Genomic DNA, 19,163 nt, shown 5'->3' with positions numbered 1-19,163 from the left:
TTTGGGATCACATGGAAGAGCCTTTATATGGGATCACATGGAGGAGCGTTTAAATGGAATCACATGGAAGAGCCTTTATATGGGATCACATTGAGGAGCGTTGATAGGGAATCATGTGAAGGAGGGTTTATAGGGAATCACGTGGAAGAGTGTTTATAGGGAATCATGTGGACGAGCGTTTATAGCGAGGGAATCATGTGGAAGAGCGTTTATACAGCATCCCATTGAAGAGCTTTTATGTGGAAGAGCGTTTATAAGTAATCATGTGGGAGAAGCTTTCTCGGTGATCACATGGAGGAGCATTTATAGGGAGGGAATCATGTGGAAGAGCGTTTATATGGGATCACATGGAGGAGCATTTATAGGGAATCACGTGGAAGAGCCTTTATATGGGATCACATGGAGGAGCGTTTATAGGGAATCACGTGGAAGAGGCTTTGTATGGGATCACAGGGAAGAGCCTTTATATACGATCACATGGAGGAGCGTTTTTCGGGAATCACATGGAAGAGCCTTTATATGGGATCACATTGAAGAGCCTCTATATGGGATCACATGGAGGAGCGTTTATCGGGAATCACATGGAAGAGCCTTTATATGGGATCACAAGGAAGAGCCTTTATATACGATCACATGGAGGAGCGTTTATGGGGACTCGCGTGGAAGAGCCTTTATATGGGATCACATGGAAGAGCCTTTATATGGGATCACATGGAAGAGTGTTTATGGGGAATCACATGGACGAGGATTCATATGGGATCACATCGACGAGCATTCATATGGGATCACATGGAAGAGTTTATCGGGAATCACATGGACGAGTATTCATTTGAGATCGTGGATTAGCGTTTATTAGGGATCATATGGAAGAGAGTTTATAGGCGATCACATGGAAGAGCCTTTATATGGGATCGCATGGAAGAGCCTTTATATGGGATCACATGGAAGAGCGTTTATAAGGAAACATGTGGGAGAAGCTTTATAGGGGATCACATTGAGGAGCGTTTATAGGAGGGAATCATGTGGAAGAACGTTTATGGGGAATCACTTGGAAGAGCATTCATATGGGATCACATAGAAGAGTGTTTATAAGGAATCATGTGGAAGAGCATATATATGGGATCACATGGAAGTGTTAATTGGGAATCATGTGGATGAGCATTTATAGGGAATTGCCCGGAAGCGTGTTAATACAGAATCACGTGGAAGTGTTTTTATGGGATCACATGGAAGACCATTTATATAGGATCACATGGAAGAGCCTTTATAGGGAATCGCATGGAGCATCGTTTATATGGGATCACATGGAAGAGTGTTTATAAGGAATCATGTGGAAGAGCATATATATGGGATCACATGGAAGTGTTAATTGTGAATCATGTGGATGAGCATTTATAGGGATTGCCCGGAAGCGTGTTAATACAGAATCACGTGGAAGTGTTTTTATGGGATCACATGGAAGACCATTTATGTAGGATCACATGGAAGAGCCTTTATAGGGAATCGCATGGAGCATCGTTTTTATGGGATCACAAGGAAGAGCATATGTGACTGGCTCTGGTAAAACCAGACACTTGTCGGCATTCCTCTTGGCGAGAAAAAGCCGAAGAGAGTCAAAATATGACCACAGGGACCAAATTGAGATTTTATATGGATAGAAAGAGTAACTTCTCTCGATTATTATGCACCAAAACATTTTTCCAAGAAACAACAGAAAAGATTGGAAATTCGACGAAGAATCTAAAACGTCATTCTCAAAATGTGCTCAGAAATTCACGATTCCTCGGTCAAAAAGACACGAAGATCGCGAAATTTCGATGTTTTACTTTAAGTATACATAGTAATTCGAAGGAGATCCCTGACATACATGTTTGCTATGAATGAAACGTTACACGTGTGCACATTCTTTGTGCGTGTGTACTGTATTGTGAACTTTGAACCTAATTATCTGCATTGTTTAAACGAAAATATAATTATCATTAAAATACCATAACTTCGTTAATTTTCATCCAATTAACATGATGTATGTATCAAATGGAAGAGAAAAGCATGGGGAAATCAGATGATTTAAAATCTCAATTTTGATTTTTGCCCCCAAGTGCCTGCTTTTGCCAGAGCCAGTCACATATATGTGGGATCATGTGGAAGAGGTTTTATGAGGGATCATATGGAAGAGCATTTATAAGTGATCATATGGAAGAGCATTTATTGGGAATCACATGGAAGAGCATTTATTGGGAATCACATAGAAGAGCATTTATGGGGAATCATGTGGAAGGGCATTTATATAGGATCACATGGAAAAGCGTTTATAGGGAATCAAATTGAAGAGCAGTTATAGGGAATCTCATGGAAGAGCGTTTTATATGGAATTGTGTGGAAAAGTGTTTGTAGGGAATCACATGGGAGAGTGTTTATAGGGAATTATGTGGAAGAGTGTTTGTGTGGGATCACATGGGACTCGAGCATTTATAGGGAATCACATGGAAGAGCATTTATAAGGGATCACATGGAAGATAATTTATGTGATCATGGATACGCATTCAGAAAGGATCACACAGAGGGGCGTTTATAAGGGATCACTTGCAATCGTGATTGTTGAGGATAATGTGGAAGAGCGTTTTAACAGCGTTTATATGGGATCATGGATGGGAATTTATATGGGATCACATGGAGGAGTCTTTCCAGAGAATCACATCAAGGAGTATTTATATGGGATCATGGATGGGCGTTTATATTGGATCACATGGAGGATCCTTTCCAGGGAATCACATCGAGGAGCGTTTTTATGGGATCATGGATGGGCGTTTGTTTATATTGGATCACGTGGAGGATCCTTTCCAGGGAATCACATAGAGGAGCGTTTTTATGGGATCATGGATGGGCGTTTATATGGGATCACATGGAGGAGTCTTTCCAGGGAATCACATTAAGGAATGTATACAAGGGATCACATGGAGGAGCGTTGATGTCGTAACATACATGAGCATTTGTGAGTAATCACATTAAGGAGCGTTTCTAAGGAATCACATTGAAGAATTGTCTGATGTACCGTGTACCAAAAATATGACCCTGTTTATAGTTTTTGCCAAAATAGACATCTTTTTTTTTGCATGAATGTTATATCTTTGGTATTGGTAAGTAGAAAAATAGGGGCAATATCCCTGAGTGCTCACCTGGTAGAATAAAGCAGTATACTACACCGACTAAAAGTATTGTCGTGTCTACCCTGAAGTGAAGACCCCAGGGCGACAGATGACCAAACGTGCTTTAACTCTGAGGCGTATACCCAACTATGGTGGTACCTTTTGCACGTGCAAAACATTATGGGATCACAAGACTGGTAGAGTGCCTGTAGCCTGTAAACCTGTTTGGTGGAGGGTAGCGAGGTCCTTACCTGTACCGGCGGACTGCACACGGGGTGTTATCTTATCCCCACAACAAATAAACGTACAAGACAGACAAATCAACAATACAACCAATGAAATGCAACAAATAAAGGTTTAATGAAAATAAATGCCAGGATAACAAAAATGAAAGGTAAGGTAAAATGTAATTCCTAAACGAGGTACCCTCCATACGGACTCATATACAGCACAAGGGGATGATGAAATAAAAATAACATGTAGTGTGGTGCATTGGCTGATACTCCGCCTGGCGTTCTTGACCGGTCGTGGAACCACGGTGCGGGAACCTCACAAGATGGCGCGCCGACCATCCACCGACTCGCGGAGTCCACCGACCGACCGACAGAGCAGCCACCGACTCGCGGAGCGACGGCCAAACTCCCTCCTGCTCCGATCGTCCCACGCTCCCAAAGCTCCGATGTTTCTCTCAGGCGCACATGTCCCGAAGCGCAGCCGTCATGAAGCCAGCACTAAAGAGAGAGAAAATAAGCAGCCACTTCCACCAACGCCAGAACAGAAAGAGACAGGGAAGTACGACCGCTTGCGATCAAGTCCAGGACAAGAGATAATGCAAAATGTGACCTTCGTGCGAGGAACAGAGAGAGCAGGAAGTGTGACCACTCGTACCAAGAGCCCGGGCCAAGAGAGAGAGAGAGAAAATGACGGTGCCTTTCCTTTTTTCCGACTGTCTCGAACGTTCTCTCTGACATCACCCATGCGCCACTCGCTCACCTCATCGTTCTTTAACCAATCGTTCTTTGGGGCACACTTGGCGCCCATCGAGATGATTTGGCTAGCTGGTGTAGTCGCGTCTGGGTATCGTCAGCGATTATGTTATTTGCAAATATGTGCCAATCGCATGGCTGGCCGAGTGTGCTTTATAAGAACGAAGGGAAAAATCACAAGGGAAATTACACACTGGGAATTTATCCATCGGCCCTAACTAATTAGCATAGTTTCACCCCTCGCATGGAGACACATAATGCTTACACGGACATCTGGCCCTGACTTAGATACATGAGGTTTCTTCTTCGCGACATTCGGAGCACACTACTCTATACAATCCTACCTCGACTACGGTATTTCATTACCTACCCCCATACACGTAAGTGTATTTTAAACACTATCACGATATTTTAAACCAATTTAAATGGTTGCTAGAAGGCAGGGCAGCATGTAGAATCATACCAACGTAATCATAAGATTTAAAACAAACAAACAAAAAAATACCTATTTTGGGGGGGTAACCTCGCCTTCCCCATCCTCCGCGTAGACCCCTTTCGGGCCCGACTTTTTTTGATTCCATGAACAAACGTTAGCACAACAACAGTAGGGAAGAGATATCAGGAGATCTGTGGAAGAGAGGGCTGGGGCAGGGTACATGGGATAAACAAGATGGACACTAGAAGGACTTTCAGGAAAGAAAACAGAATTTGTAGGAGGTGGGTTTGGGCTGGATTAACAGAGGTAGAAAATATCAAGGTTTTGGATGGGGAAAGATAAGAGATGGTGGTGCACAGCTGTTTTGAAGACATGGAGGGAGGAGTGGGATTGAAGAGATTGTGGGAGTTTGTTCCAGAGGTGGGAGAAAAGAGGAATAAAAGAGTAAAGGTGAGCCAAGTGTCTTTATTTTGGCAGTTTCACCAGATGGGGGTTGCTGGCAGATCTGTGCATCCTGAAGGAAAATTTGTGGGACAAAGCACAGACAGGGCAGGGGGAGCAAGGCCGGAGAGGAGCCGGTAGAAGACAAAAACCACCAACCTGCCTGCGGTGAGAGAGTGAAAGGCCCTCAGAATCAGCTTCATCGTGGGAGATACCAATGATTCTTAAAGCTGAGGTTTCTACAGCGTGAAGCTGAGCTCGGTGTGAGGAAGGAGCACCAGCCCAGAGGGGAGAGCAGTACTCCATGAAAGCTTTGAATGTGGTGAGTAGCCCAGTAGAGACAAGGAAGGACTTGACACAATAGAGGATTCTCAGTCGGCAACCAGCTTTGGAGGCCACCTTGGAAATGTGATTTTTCACAGGAAAGATCATGGCAGATCATGAGACTCAAAAGCTTGAGTGACAGAACTTCTTTGAGAGGATTGTTGAGAATGGAAAACCCTCCCATTTACTAACGGTCTTTTCAGAGAGACATAGTGAGAGTGTGAGATTTGTCAGGCTTGAAAGACATGTTCCAAGAGTTTGACCAGCTTGTGATTTTTTTCCCCAGGTCTGCAGAGAGTGAAGAGACTGCTGTCTGCTGATCTGAGGGATGAGGAATGGAGTGGCAGATAGTGGAATCATCAGCAAAAAGATAGAGGATTTTCCAGAGAGTCGGAGAGATCATTGATGAAGATTAGAAAAAGCACGTGGCCCAGAACACTGCCTCGAGGAACTTGAGCCTGGATAGGAATAGGAGATGAGAGAATCTAATTGAGAGCCACATGTTGACTGCAACCAGAGATGAAGTCCACGAGCTATTTGTGGAGGTTTCCATGGAGAGCCATAAGTGGAGATTGCACGGATACCGTAAGAGGAGAGTTTGGTGAGAAGGGTGGGGTGCCAGCCCCTATCGAAGGCATGAGATATGTAAAGGGAGACGGCTCTGATTTCCTGTTTGGCATTGAGGGCCTCCTTCCATTGTTGAGAAAGAAGAAGCAGCATGTCCAGGGTAGAATGACTTGCTCTGAATCCAAATTGATGATCCGAGATCAGGCCATTGGAGAAGAGGAAGGATTTAATATCAGAAACTATGATTAATTCAATGACCTTGCTGATGATTGGAGCAGGCTGATTGGTCTGTGGTTGAAAGGATTTGTTTTTGCACCTTTCTTGTGTAAAGCGGTAATGTTGGCTGATTTCCAAGCAGGTGGCAGATGACCTTGAGCCAATGAGAGGGTGAATAGCACAGAGAGATGGTGTGATAGAGCAGCAGAGCAGGATTTTAGGACCGGTGGGCTGATGCCATGTGGTCCGGTTGCAGAATCGGAGTCGAGCTTTGACAGAAACGTTTCCACCTTGTCAGGAGAGAAGGACACAGAGTCCAGGAGCAGCTGGGTGCGACTGGGTAAGGTGGGTACAGAGAGTGACGGGTTTGGGACACAATATTTTGAGGCATTCAGCCTTTTCACAGGAAAAAACAGCTGTGTAGCCAGTTGAGGTAAGAGACGGGATGGAGGGGGGAACAAATGCCAGTAACAACCTTGAACAGACACCACCAGGATTTTGAGGAGGAGACAGATTTGAGAGTTGAGTCTTGAGATTAGAGAGGTATTGTTTCCAGGCTCTCCTGAGGGTAGACACACTTGGCCTGAGCTTTGTGGAAAGAACTGAGATTACCTTCAGTTGGATACGCCTTCCATTAGGCAACGGCAAGTTGGTTCAGGGCAACTGCTTCACCAAAGGTTTGAGTGTACCATGGACGGGAGGAAGGGTATGACAACTGAAAACGAGATGGGATAAATCTGTGCATGAGAGAAAGCAAATTTCTTTGGAAATACCCAGGATGAGTTGATGTCAAGAACAGTAGAGAAGGGAGACCAGTCCAGAACTTTGATGGCTGCTTGAAGACCGTGCCAGTCGGCTTAAGTGAAATTCCGGACTCGTTGATGCTGAGGAGGCACTCTGAGAATGGCCAGAGAGATGTCCACTTTAACAAGGAAATGATCAGATGAACCGATTGGAGCAGTGGAAGAACATCAGACATTTGCAGGGAAGTTAGACATAACCAAATCCAGAAAATTATGTACCGTTGACAGATCCGGGTCAGGAAGGTGACATATTGTGTCAGTCCTAATGAGTCGCAGAGGAGAGATACCCACATACAGTACATCCAACTGGCATGATGACAATTTACATTGCCACATATGAGGAAGAGAGAGTTTGGATGAGTGGATAGAAGTTGGTCCATATTGTCGGAGAGCGAGATGTAAATAGAGTCATCACTGTTTGGTGGATGGTACAGCACGCATATCAACAAGAGGTGGGAGCGGAGGGGAAGCTGTAGACAGAGGTACTCCTGGGGGTGTGGTAGAGTGAGGGCAATGCATGGAGAATGAGGATTAGAGTTTTTGATAAAGAGAGCAACTCTGTCACCAGGACTAAGGAGTCCTGGTGACCAAGAGATACTAAGGAGGAGAGATACTAAGGAGTCAGAGATGACTTTAAGGAGGAAGCATTCTGTTAAGCAGATTATGTCTGGTTTGTCAGAAGCAACCTGTATGGAGAGATCAGTCAGGTTTGAGTGAAGGCCCCGGATGATTGACATCCATACCATTAAGGAAGAGAGAGTAGGTGGGGCGTCCAGTACAAGAGAAGATAGGAGAGGTGGAGGGTAAGATGAGAAAGGAAATAAATAAGTACTTAATTAAGCGATAATAATTAAGTGATTAATTAATTGATTGATTCATCAAAAAATAACGTTTTTGCCAAAGTACTTGCTCACTATAAAATTTCAACTTCCTAGCTCAAAGGATGGCCCGGACAAACAAGAAAGAAAGAAAGAAAACAAGAAAGAAACCAGAGTGAAAACTGAGTACTCCCTTTCAGCGCGCGTCATTGCCGGGCCCCCTTCAGTGCCCGGTGATGACGTCATGCAGCCCCTGGAGATGGAGTATGAAAGGAGTGGTGTACAACAAACAAGAAAACAAGAAAGAGCAATCAGAGATTGCAGATCCTTGCCATGATGTGATTTTAGTGGTTTTTAAAGCTTTTGTGTTAAAATAAATATGGCAGCCAAACCACGTAACTGATAACATCATATCTTTTTTTCTCTCCACCAATTTATCCCTAGATGGCACTCAAGAAATTTCATCTTGATCGGATGAAGTTTTGTATCTGTTGAATTATGACATCATCATTAACATATACGTTATCCCCCATGGAGAGTTCTTTACAATGAGCCATTTCTCAATTTTTTCTGTGCAGTGCTTTCAGATAAATAGATGCGCAAAGTTTTTCGGTTTTTCCAAAATCGCACCCGTATCACGTGACCTATGACATCATAATTATCATTAAAATTTTCAACAGGAGGATGTGCACCTATGGTGAAAATTTCCTGTCAATCGGACCAACGGTTGCCGAGAAAATCATATTTATTTGGTGCTGTTACGTGTCCCTCTACGATCTCCTGGTTACACCTCCGAACCCCGAGAGGAGCCACGGCAGAAAAATATGTTACCCTGTGTTAGAAATCAACAGTGAAACCACACCAATGATTATAAATGAACAAATAATATATTGAAAATCACTCAGAAATAACGGTACAACAAATGGCAATTAAGAGTGCACTCTATATATCATCAATAAAGTCAGAACTCACTGCGCTCCCAGCGAGTGAAAAGGACACTCCTCAATGTCTCTATAACCTTTTCTAAGGCGAATGTGATTCGCTCCAGCGGTCGCTATAACGATATCCAGACGAAGCCCGAATCTCGCTCTCCAGTCGATATTCGAATCACGTACAGTTGACAATGGTGATCGCCCCGCCGAAACTGTACAACGGCGCCCTTCAGAGGGGCACCTTCGCCGCTCACTCAGCGAACCGCAACGTAATTGGAGACGAAGCGGTCGCACACACACATCCCCGACAAACGGTAGGATGTTGGGGTGAAGATGACGCGAGACAAAACCTTTGTAGGTGTCCAAAGCGTGGGGTTTAAAATGGCCGACGGCTCTTACTTGAGCTGATGCGACCAGGCGAGGATTCGTCAAAATCTCAGCGCCCAAATCTGACAACGCAGATTTTCCACTCAAGTGATAATTCCTATCGCCGGATGTCCCTTCAAGGAACTCAAAATTCCCTCGCGACTTTCGGTAGACCAGCCTTGCTATGGAGCCTTGACGTCACGCGTCTTCTCCAACTTTGCTCACGCCGCCTCTTCCTCTTCACCTCCTCGTCTTCTGGTTCGGTTTCCTGTATCATTTTAAGTTAACCTTTTTCACTTTAGATAGCTGTTCCTGAATAATAAACCTTTTGAGAATAATAATAGTACATAATATCAGAAATATGTCAAGTGGGTGAAAACCACAACAGCGGAAGTGACAAATCCGTAACACTCCCCCCCCCCCCCCCCTCAAGAAAGAAAGTTTGAACACAGCGAAAACTTTCTTTGCATGCAAACTCTTTAAACCAACAAAAATAAATTCACAACCCAAATCATCAATTCCTGTGAGCAAAAACACTCAATATTCCCCAAATCGAAAGCAACCAAACTTCGAACAACCCACAGAGATTTCCAAAGTTAATTCACTCTGGACAAAGCGTCAACAACGACATTGTCCCTGCCCTTTACATGTTCAATTTCCCCGTTGAAACCCTGCAAAGCCAAACTCCATCTCAGCACCCTCTGATTTTTACTTTTAGTTTCCTTTGAATGAAGGTTAAGGGGCTGTGATCAAAATCCCAAGTCAAGCAAGTCTACAGCACTTTTCCCCGGGAGGCCTAGCTGAAAGCCAGGTTCCATGGTGGTTGGGTGGTGAGGCCTGGAAGTATTCACTACATGGACGCCTTTAGGAACGTGGAGTTCACAGTTAGTCCGTGCAGGAAAGTTCACTACATGGATGCCTTTAGGAACGTGGAGTTCACGGTTAATCCGTGTGGGGAAGTTCACTACATGGACACCTTTAGGAACGTGGCGTTCACGGTTAATCCGTGTAGGAATCTTGGCTCGGCGGCTCCGCAGCATTCAGTGCTTCAACTTTTCCGAACTTTCATAATAATTACGGTGGGACCGCTCGTCACTGTAGTCACATGAATAGCGGTGTCGGAGAATGTGTTAAGACTCATGAGACTCCAATATGACCGAAACAGCTTTATAAAGTAAGGATTTATTATAATTACTAAGTCACTTGTTTCAATTCAATAAAGACTACAATAGCTAAACGGATTGTTAATTCAAGTCGTTGGTTCTTCTTCTTCGGCCGGTCCTCTCTCAGCGCTGTTCACAGGGTTCCGTTCCGTTCCGTAGGTCAGAGCTTCTGGTGACAAGTCTCCTGACTCATAGTTTGCTCTGGTTTATATGGGCCTTGTCGCGCTAATCCTTTCTCCGCAAATGCCCCGAGGTCATGCATGCTCGCCCCACTGGCACCAGCTCGCTCCCCTCCTGCTGCGAGTTCCATTTACCAAACAATAGGGGGGTGCTCCAGCCTGGGGCTGTGACCAGGTGGACAAGAGATTACCATGTTCGTGCACATTCTTGGCATTCATTTACGAAATCGTCTATCTGCTTCGTTACCAGTCTTAATCAATGAGTTACCAGTGCCAATCAATAAGTTACACTGAGTTACACTTCCACAATTCCCTCATCTTTTTGTTTTTGTTTATATTAACCATTAATCTAAACATCAATATAAGTAAACAATCAATCACTACAAGTAAACATCAATACAAGTATAAGTAAATAATCATAACTTTGGTAATCAAATTCCCTTAGGCATACACCGTCATCCTGCAAGAATCACAAAACATTTCGTTGGTCATTGACTCCTTCCATATTGTTCAATCTATTGCATTTGCATCACAAATATCTTTTCAAAACAACACTTCACCATCACCAAGATACAACAATTTCACTTCATTTTCAAGTTTTGTAAAGCATCTGCACCATCTGGCAAAAACGTTTGCCTCCACACAAATGTTGACTTTGTTTGAAAGGAAGGGCTGATCACTTGTGTTTGAATTCAGGTATGAAACATTTTCTTCTGTCTTTATGAACACCTGCACTACTTCGTGTAGGATTTCGCTGTTGTGGTAACGGTGCGGAGTCATAGACTGACCCTGCTCTCCATGTAGCATTCTTGCCACTCTTGCTGTGAACCATAATGATTCCTTGAACAAGGCCTTCGCCCAGTTGTAGTCGACTTGCCTCCTCCCTCATTATGAGTGGGCAGCAAGTGTTGGTGTAATGTTGATTGGCCAGCAAGATGTGGAACAGGGATGCCGGATGCATCCACAATGATGTTGGGACCATGGTGTTCAGGTCATTCATGGTCCTTACCAGGAGCAACCAGCAGAATCGTGCACAGCTGTTGTGACAAGGGCACAGCCATTTTTTGCAGCTCCATGCTGGTTCCCCGGACGTTGGTGAAGTAATAACATATGTCCCCGCATTTCACAGAGGTTGCAGGTAAAATGTCGTTGTCCTGCAACTTCTGATGTGATGAATGTTCGAAGCCTTCGAACAAGAGTAAGTGATCGCCTTTCTTTCATATGTTGCAGTGTGATCCAGGCAAATGGTCACATAAATTTCCTTGGTGAAGGTAAGCATTCATCTCCAAGTTACACGGGAGAATGTCTTCATCATTCTTTGAGAAAGAGGGTGTATGCCACGATTAACTTCATTTTTTAGCCACAAATTTTCTTTCTCGAACTTCTTCCCAATTCCGTTAGCACTCCCTTCAAAATGTGATCTCGTCTTATCCTTATGCTCAGTCACATCTGAATCTGCTTTCCACACACACTGAATCAGATAGGGTACATCTTACCATGAAATCAGCATAATCATGTATATCTTCCGACAGTTTCACATTCAACAATTTGTTGTTTTCCCTTACAACATTCAAAAAGTTATATTCATTTATATGCGTCACACAAATAATATTCAATCAGGTATGTATTTTACTACTAAACTAAGAATAGCATCCACAATTGCTTTCAGGTTAATATAGTTCAAAAATTAACTTGTGCAGGTATTTTAGCACTACTCTAAGAAAATAAATTGTATATGATTACAATCACAAACAGGAATATCTAATTCCAAACAAAAATTTTCCCAAACCAACAAATTAAGCATAATGTATTATTACCATAATTCCTCTCCACTTTTTCTTTTCCCCTTTTTTTTTCTAACAGTGTGTCACTCGTGGTGATATGAGTTCACTGATATTGTAATTGACACAACTCATAACATTGTCGTTATGCCATTATCTTAATTCTACTGTATTCATTTGCAACATCACTTGATTTAATCTTTTAATCTCAGTATTTATGTCGCCATAAAAGTCTTCCTTTTCTGGTTCCACATTTCTTTCCTCATTTGTCACTTCATGCGTTATCATCGTGTTGTTGGTTACCTTATTCAAACACACCGTCACTAAGGCTTTCAAGCAAGCCACCACTAAAACAATTGCCAATATAACTACTAAACCACCAAACAAGTCTGCTACTCCTTGTATATATTCATACCTATGACATAATTATATGTCGATGACATTCAACATTATATACCAAACTAACAAGCTTCCTAAAAGGTAAATAAAGAAAATCCCTTAATATGTAACATAAATCAGATTATTTGTCTTACCCTGATCCCCCTATCTCCCGGGGTTGAACTCAATCCCCTGATCATGAGTGTAGTTGTGATACATTTTTCACTCATGTTGTATTAATATCAGCAGGTAATTGTATGTCATGTAGGCAAATAAATGTGTCTATCCCAAGTAGGAATATCACATGTTGAAAATGTAATGTTTATCAATGCAAGGGGTGTTAAAATGTAATTCAAATGACTGTAAATCACGACTATCATTTATCTGCCACTGAATGTTCTGCTGGGCTGCTAGGTGCAGCCTCATTTTCTGTGGGATCGTCCACCTTAGCCCCATGTGCTTGCTTGCAATGAGAGGCATGAATCCAACTTTCTGTTTTGGGTCCATATTTGTTTCTATTCTTATCAATCTCCTATGGTTTATCATTTCGTTCCAAGATACCGCAACCAAAGGTTTTAACCAAAGCTCTACCAAACTATTTCCAATTTGAACAAAAAAATGCCAGTGAAACAATGATTCGAAGAATTAACTTCAAGGGGTCAATAAATTTATTCTATAGCCAGATCTAATTTTCCCATCCAATAGTTTGCCTTGCCACATGTCATATTATAACACTTTAATAAACCTTCGAAAAATGTTTCCCATCTCAACAAATTTCCTTTTTACAAATAGCCATGTGTAACTTACGTATTTAACTACAATTTCCTCTCAATTTGTTTGGCCTAGCTGGCCGCAAAAGTGGCTGCCAGCATGCAGTACCGTTCTTTATCTACCAAGGAAGTGCTCGTCCACACAAGACCTCTACCAAAATGTTGTTTGTAAAAACAAATCTGGGATTTCTGATTACATGGATGCACACTCTCAGGACATTTTCAGGCTGCTGTTAACAATCCACTACGATAAATTAATTCCTTTACCCACAATCAAATAATTAGTACAAATTGAGGATATTATCCCTATCACATTCTTTTATAGATTCATTATGTTGGATCTAATTTTTTCCAATAATTTTCCACTGCTGTAAGGAAGAACAATAGCTCTCATAAGTCTTAGTAATATCGTACTTAATTTGCCCAGCATCGAATAATTTATTTACTATCCTTTCTCATCTGTTAACCAGTGACTTTGTTTGAACTCCAGAACTGAAAACCCACAATAGTTCAAACCAGCAAAATTTTCTTTACTATTTTCCCATATCATCTATCCCTAAACCACATCCATACATACAGCACAATTTATATGCTGATAAAATTCAAGTTTATATATATAAAAATCCATGAGCAGAGTACTCTGGGAAGTCAGTGTAAGACCTCTCCAAAATTTGGCTAATTTTGTACTCCCACATTTTTATGAAGCTCATATCCATAAATAGCTTTGATTCTCATATAAATTCGATCACAATGGAATCCCAAGATTACTTCCAATTTTTTACTATTAATGAATAGCTGCTCATAACTCAGCAAATCAAATCTTTATTCTCCATCTCCCTTGACAAAAGTGATAATTTTCATAATCAAATTATATTTCTATTTTTTATTTTTTATTTTTATGAATTCTCTCGATATGCGATCCCATCCCCATGGAACTATCTATTTTTCAGACAAGGCACACTGTCGGTGTCAACAATCTTGTAAGATTGATACACAAAAACAAAAACAACAAACACAAACATTGATACACAAAACACACACACACGCATGCATTATGCATATTTGTTTGCGTTGGAACCATTATTTACAGATCAGGTTGGGTGTCAGTTTTATTTCATTTTCATAAAATTTGTCCTTCAATTTTATAAATGCTAATACGCAAATGGACCAAAAAGTTTATTTTTAGAAAACCCCTATGATGTCACATTGAAATTACCCTTTCAGTTCCCACCATAATTTATCCAAATTTGACTACACACCCATTTGCATGTCAGTCGACCACTGACCTATCAATCATGCGGAACACTAGTCCGAAATTCCCACCTGATCATCATGTGACTCTTGTCACTTGGTTTCAAAAATTTGCAAAGCAATTGTTCCAACTTTGTAAATTTAAAATTTTGTGCCCAACATAAAAGATCCAATTTCGGCATTTGATCAATTAATTACTAATTTGCTTACAAGCAAAAGAAAAAATGAATAATTCTTGCTCCGAAAACCTTTTCAGACACAAGAATCATCGACAGTTATTCATGTTTGTCCAGTAATCTAATCTGTTGAGGCCAATCGTCATTTGGGACCTGCCGCAATGAAGGCCTAATCATTGTCTGAGGTATCGGTCAGCACTGGTACCCTTGATCTTAGTTTACCCTATGAACTTGTCTTCCTTTTGGTATACGGACATCCTCTTTTCCAATGTCCCATCCGTCCACACTTGAAACACCGGTTTCTGTCGTTGCCTGGTCTGTGCACCTGTGCACTTGTATTGCTGGGCTGCATCTCTACATCCCTGAGTTGCCACTGCAATCTCTCGTTATCTCCCGAAACACGAAAAAATTCTCTGTACCGTCCTTTTTGGGGAGACAACTGGAAATCAGATGGGACAACTGTCCCTTTCATTCCTAATTTCGAGGGCAGTTGTGCATTTGTCTCCTCCACTGTATCCTATATCCTTTTTATTTTAAGTTCTAGATCCGTTATCCGTTCTTGCTGTTCCCGTTGTCTGGATTCACCATCCCAAAGATGGAATGCAAGCCAGTCTACCGTTAGATTCTGTCTCTTCCTGGCTTTCAATCTTTGTTCCAATCTTTCCAATCGACTTCGCTCAAATGTACCATCTCTTGGAAACTCCTCATCATGTCCCTTTGTCCACAAATACCAATTCTCGACCTGCCTTATAGCTTCGGCACCATAACGGTCAAACATATGATGTGTACAAGTACCTTTTTGTGGAATCTCTGGTTGTCCTTGTGTATTCTTGCAGGCTCCATTTCCCATTCTGCCTTTTATCAAAGTAGCGTTGGATGTGTTGTAGTTTGTTCCTCTAAAGCTTCACTCGTACCTCCAGGAAGGATCTCTCCACCTGTTCAAACGGTGATTTCCAGAGAATCTCCCTTACCTGTGGCTTTTGCACAATCCAATCTCACAGATCAGTATTTGCAGATGAGCCAGAGGGTCAGTATGAAATGGGTGAATCCTCAGGTGTCCGCTCTGTTGAAGGGGAAATCACACAATGGTAACCGCACATATATATCTATATATAAACTCACCACCTTGCTCAATTTTCCAAGGTTGTCTTCACATTGATAATATCTCACAAAGATATTAAAGCTTCTTTCTTGAGACCGCATTTTCATCAATCAAACGATCAATATATTCAATTTAATTTATTCAATTCAATTTATCCAGTTAAATTTATTCAATTAAATTCAATCAATTAGATTCAATCAATCAACAATTCAATCAATTATTCAATTTCAATTAATTCATCAATATTCATCAATAAATCAAATTAATCATTTTGGATGACTCCTTGCATAAGCCCTTTCCCCAATGATGTCAGGACAGGTCCATCCATTGACTGAGATCGAAGCTCATCGGTCGTCACCTCTGGTTCATACCTCATGTCAATTGATGAATCACCGTTCTGTCCTAGGGTCATATCTGACATATTTCCCCATTTTGCCTGGTCTCCACAAATTTTCTTTGCAACCACTAAAGGCAACTCATCCTTCATTCGTGAGACAGCCAAAATGGATGGCAGATATTAAAGTTCTTTGGGAAAAATATCTCATCATTTTTTTTTTAATAGTACCCAAATCTCTTGGCAATATAAATTTCGTAAAACTCCTGAAATAAGACTGTAAAATTCCTTCAATCATGCTAAATTTTGAAACTCCATCGCTTGTAACACCCAATTTATCCCATAGGGCTTGAAAGTTCTTTTCCAAGTTCGTGCAATCATTCTGCATTTGAACCCTATGATATCATTCATAATAATCATCATGATTTTATAGTCATGGTCCTATCACCATCATCTATTTAAAACGAACATTTCCTTTATCACCACAGCTATGTGGTATAATCAACAATAGAATAAGACTGTACATAGCAACAGGCTACCTCATGGCCACTTAGTATACCTATTGACAATAAGTCATAACAATATAGAATAATCATTGAACAATTAAAAAATCGCTTCCACTGCTCCAGCCGCAGCATTCGTCATTTTGTCTGCTCATCCGCATGACCAAAACGAAATAAAGGGAGCTCAACCATTACACAGCGCTTTTAATGGCGCATGCCATAGGAACTCAACGCAATTTCGACTCGGCCAGAAAACGAGCAAATTTTGCAGGATGTTAACTGGAATTAGTCGTGAAAATATATCCAAAATACACAAAAATACACACCCACAAAAATAAACAACAAAACCCAAACAAACCCAAGGTCGACCATCTTACACAGTAAATTACATCATTTCAGCATCGTATCGATTGCTGAAATATTCCAGGGTTTATACACACCTTAAAAGAGGTATGCGTGGTGTTGCCCCCTCCCACGTTTATTCCTCATTAAATTCCTCATTAGATTACTCATTAAATTACTCATTAAATTACTCATTAAATTACTCATTAAATTACTTATTAAATTACTCATTAAATTACTTATTAAATTACTCATTAAATTACTCATTAAGTTACTCATTAAATTACTCATTAAATTACTCATTAAATTACTCATTAAATTACTCATTAAATTACTCATTAAATTACTCATTATCTTAACTTACGTAGTTTCAGCATTGTATTGATTGCTGAAATATTCCAGGGTTTATACACACCTTAAAAGAGGTATGCGTGGTGTTGCCCCCTCCCACGTTTATTCCAGGGTTTATACACACCTTAAAAGAGATATGCGTGGTGTTGCCCCCTCCCACTTTTAATTACTCATTACATCGTTTCAATTAAAAACATCGCTTCTACTGCTCCAGCCGCAGCATTCGTCACTTTGTCTGCTCATCCGCATGACCAAAACGAAATAAAGGGAGCTCAACCATTACACAGCGCTTTTAATGGCGCATGCCATAGGAACTCAACGCAATTTCGACTCGGCCAGCAAACGAGCAAATTTTGCAGGATGTTAACTGGAATTAGTCGTGAAAATATATCCAAAATACACAAAAATACACACCCACAAAAATAAACAACATTTATTCCGTTCAACAGAACAAACATTTCCTATATCATGACATGCATGTCTTCAAAATTATATGACCAAGAGAAAAAGTAAAACTAATTAAAACTGCGGGCAGTGATAATCCGGGGACCATACCGCTCCATCCTGATTGGATGGGTGCGTGCTAGAGTCGTTAATAACGACAGTCCAGATCCGATTGTTCAAAATTTCAACTCAATCGATCAAAAAATGAACGCAGGGATGCATTTTAAAGGTGCAGTGGCACTAACTGAGTTGCCACGAATATGGCCACGAAATTGCCAATATGGCCATCACAAAATATTTTCCTTAATCAATTGGCTCATAGCATAACCAATCTGCAAGTATCTCATCCGAAGATGTATCTCTGAGGAATTTTAATTAAATAAGTCATTTATAAATCAACGAGTTAATTTATTAAATGATTAATCAATAAATCAAAATTTTCCTTGACAGCCACATCACTTGGTCAGTGTCATGTCCAAATATCAGCTTCCTTACTCAAAAGGTGCCTGAGTTAATGTAATGTAATTACTGTAATAAGATTACTGCAATTACTGTAATGATTACTGTAATTACTGTAATTACCGGAACTGTAATTACTGTAATTACCTCAGGTAATTACTGTAATGTAATTACTGTTATGTAATACGAAATGTAATTAATTAAATAAGTACTTCCTTAATCGCTAATAATTAAATAACTCGTGAATTCTTATCCGATTTACTTAACATTTGAGTGTCCCCAAAACGTTGGAGCAAAACGTTGCAACAACGAAAGTGAAACGTTGTAGCGACGTTGTGGAAACGTTAGCAAAACCCAACATTTGGATGTTCCCAAAACGTTGGAGCAAAACGTTGCAACAACGAAAGTGAAACGTTGTGGCGATGTTGTGGAAACGTTAGCAAAACCCAACATTTGAATGTTCCCAAAACGTTGGAGCAAAACGTTGCAACAACGAAAGTGAAACGTTGTGGCGACGTTGTGGAAACGTTAGCAAAACCCAACATTTGGATGTTCCCAAAACGTTGGAGCAAAACGTTGCAACAACGAAAGTGAAACGTTGTGGCGACGTTGTGGAAACGTTAGCAAAACCCAACATTTGAATGTTCCCAAAACGTTGGAGCAAAACGTTGCAACAACGAAAGTGAAACGTTGTGGCGACGTTGTGGAAACGTTAGCAAAACCCAACATTTGAATGTTCCCAAAACGTTGGAGCAAAACGTTGCAACAACGAAAGTGTAACGTTGTAGCGACGTTGTGGAAACGTCAGCAAACCACAACATTTGAATGTTCCCAAAACGTTGGAGCAAAACGTTGCAACAACGAAAGTGAAACGTTGTAGCGACATTATGGAAAC

Source organism: Myxine glutinosa, chromosome 1 (assembly GCF_964187855.1).
Source record: "Myxine glutinosa chromosome 1, kmMyxGlut1.1, whole genome shotgun sequence".
In the NCBI taxonomy this organism is placed as follows: Eukaryota; Metazoa; Chordata; class Myxini; order Myxiniformes; family Myxinidae; genus Myxine; species Myxine glutinosa.
This window is presented reverse-complemented; position numbering follows the sequence as displayed.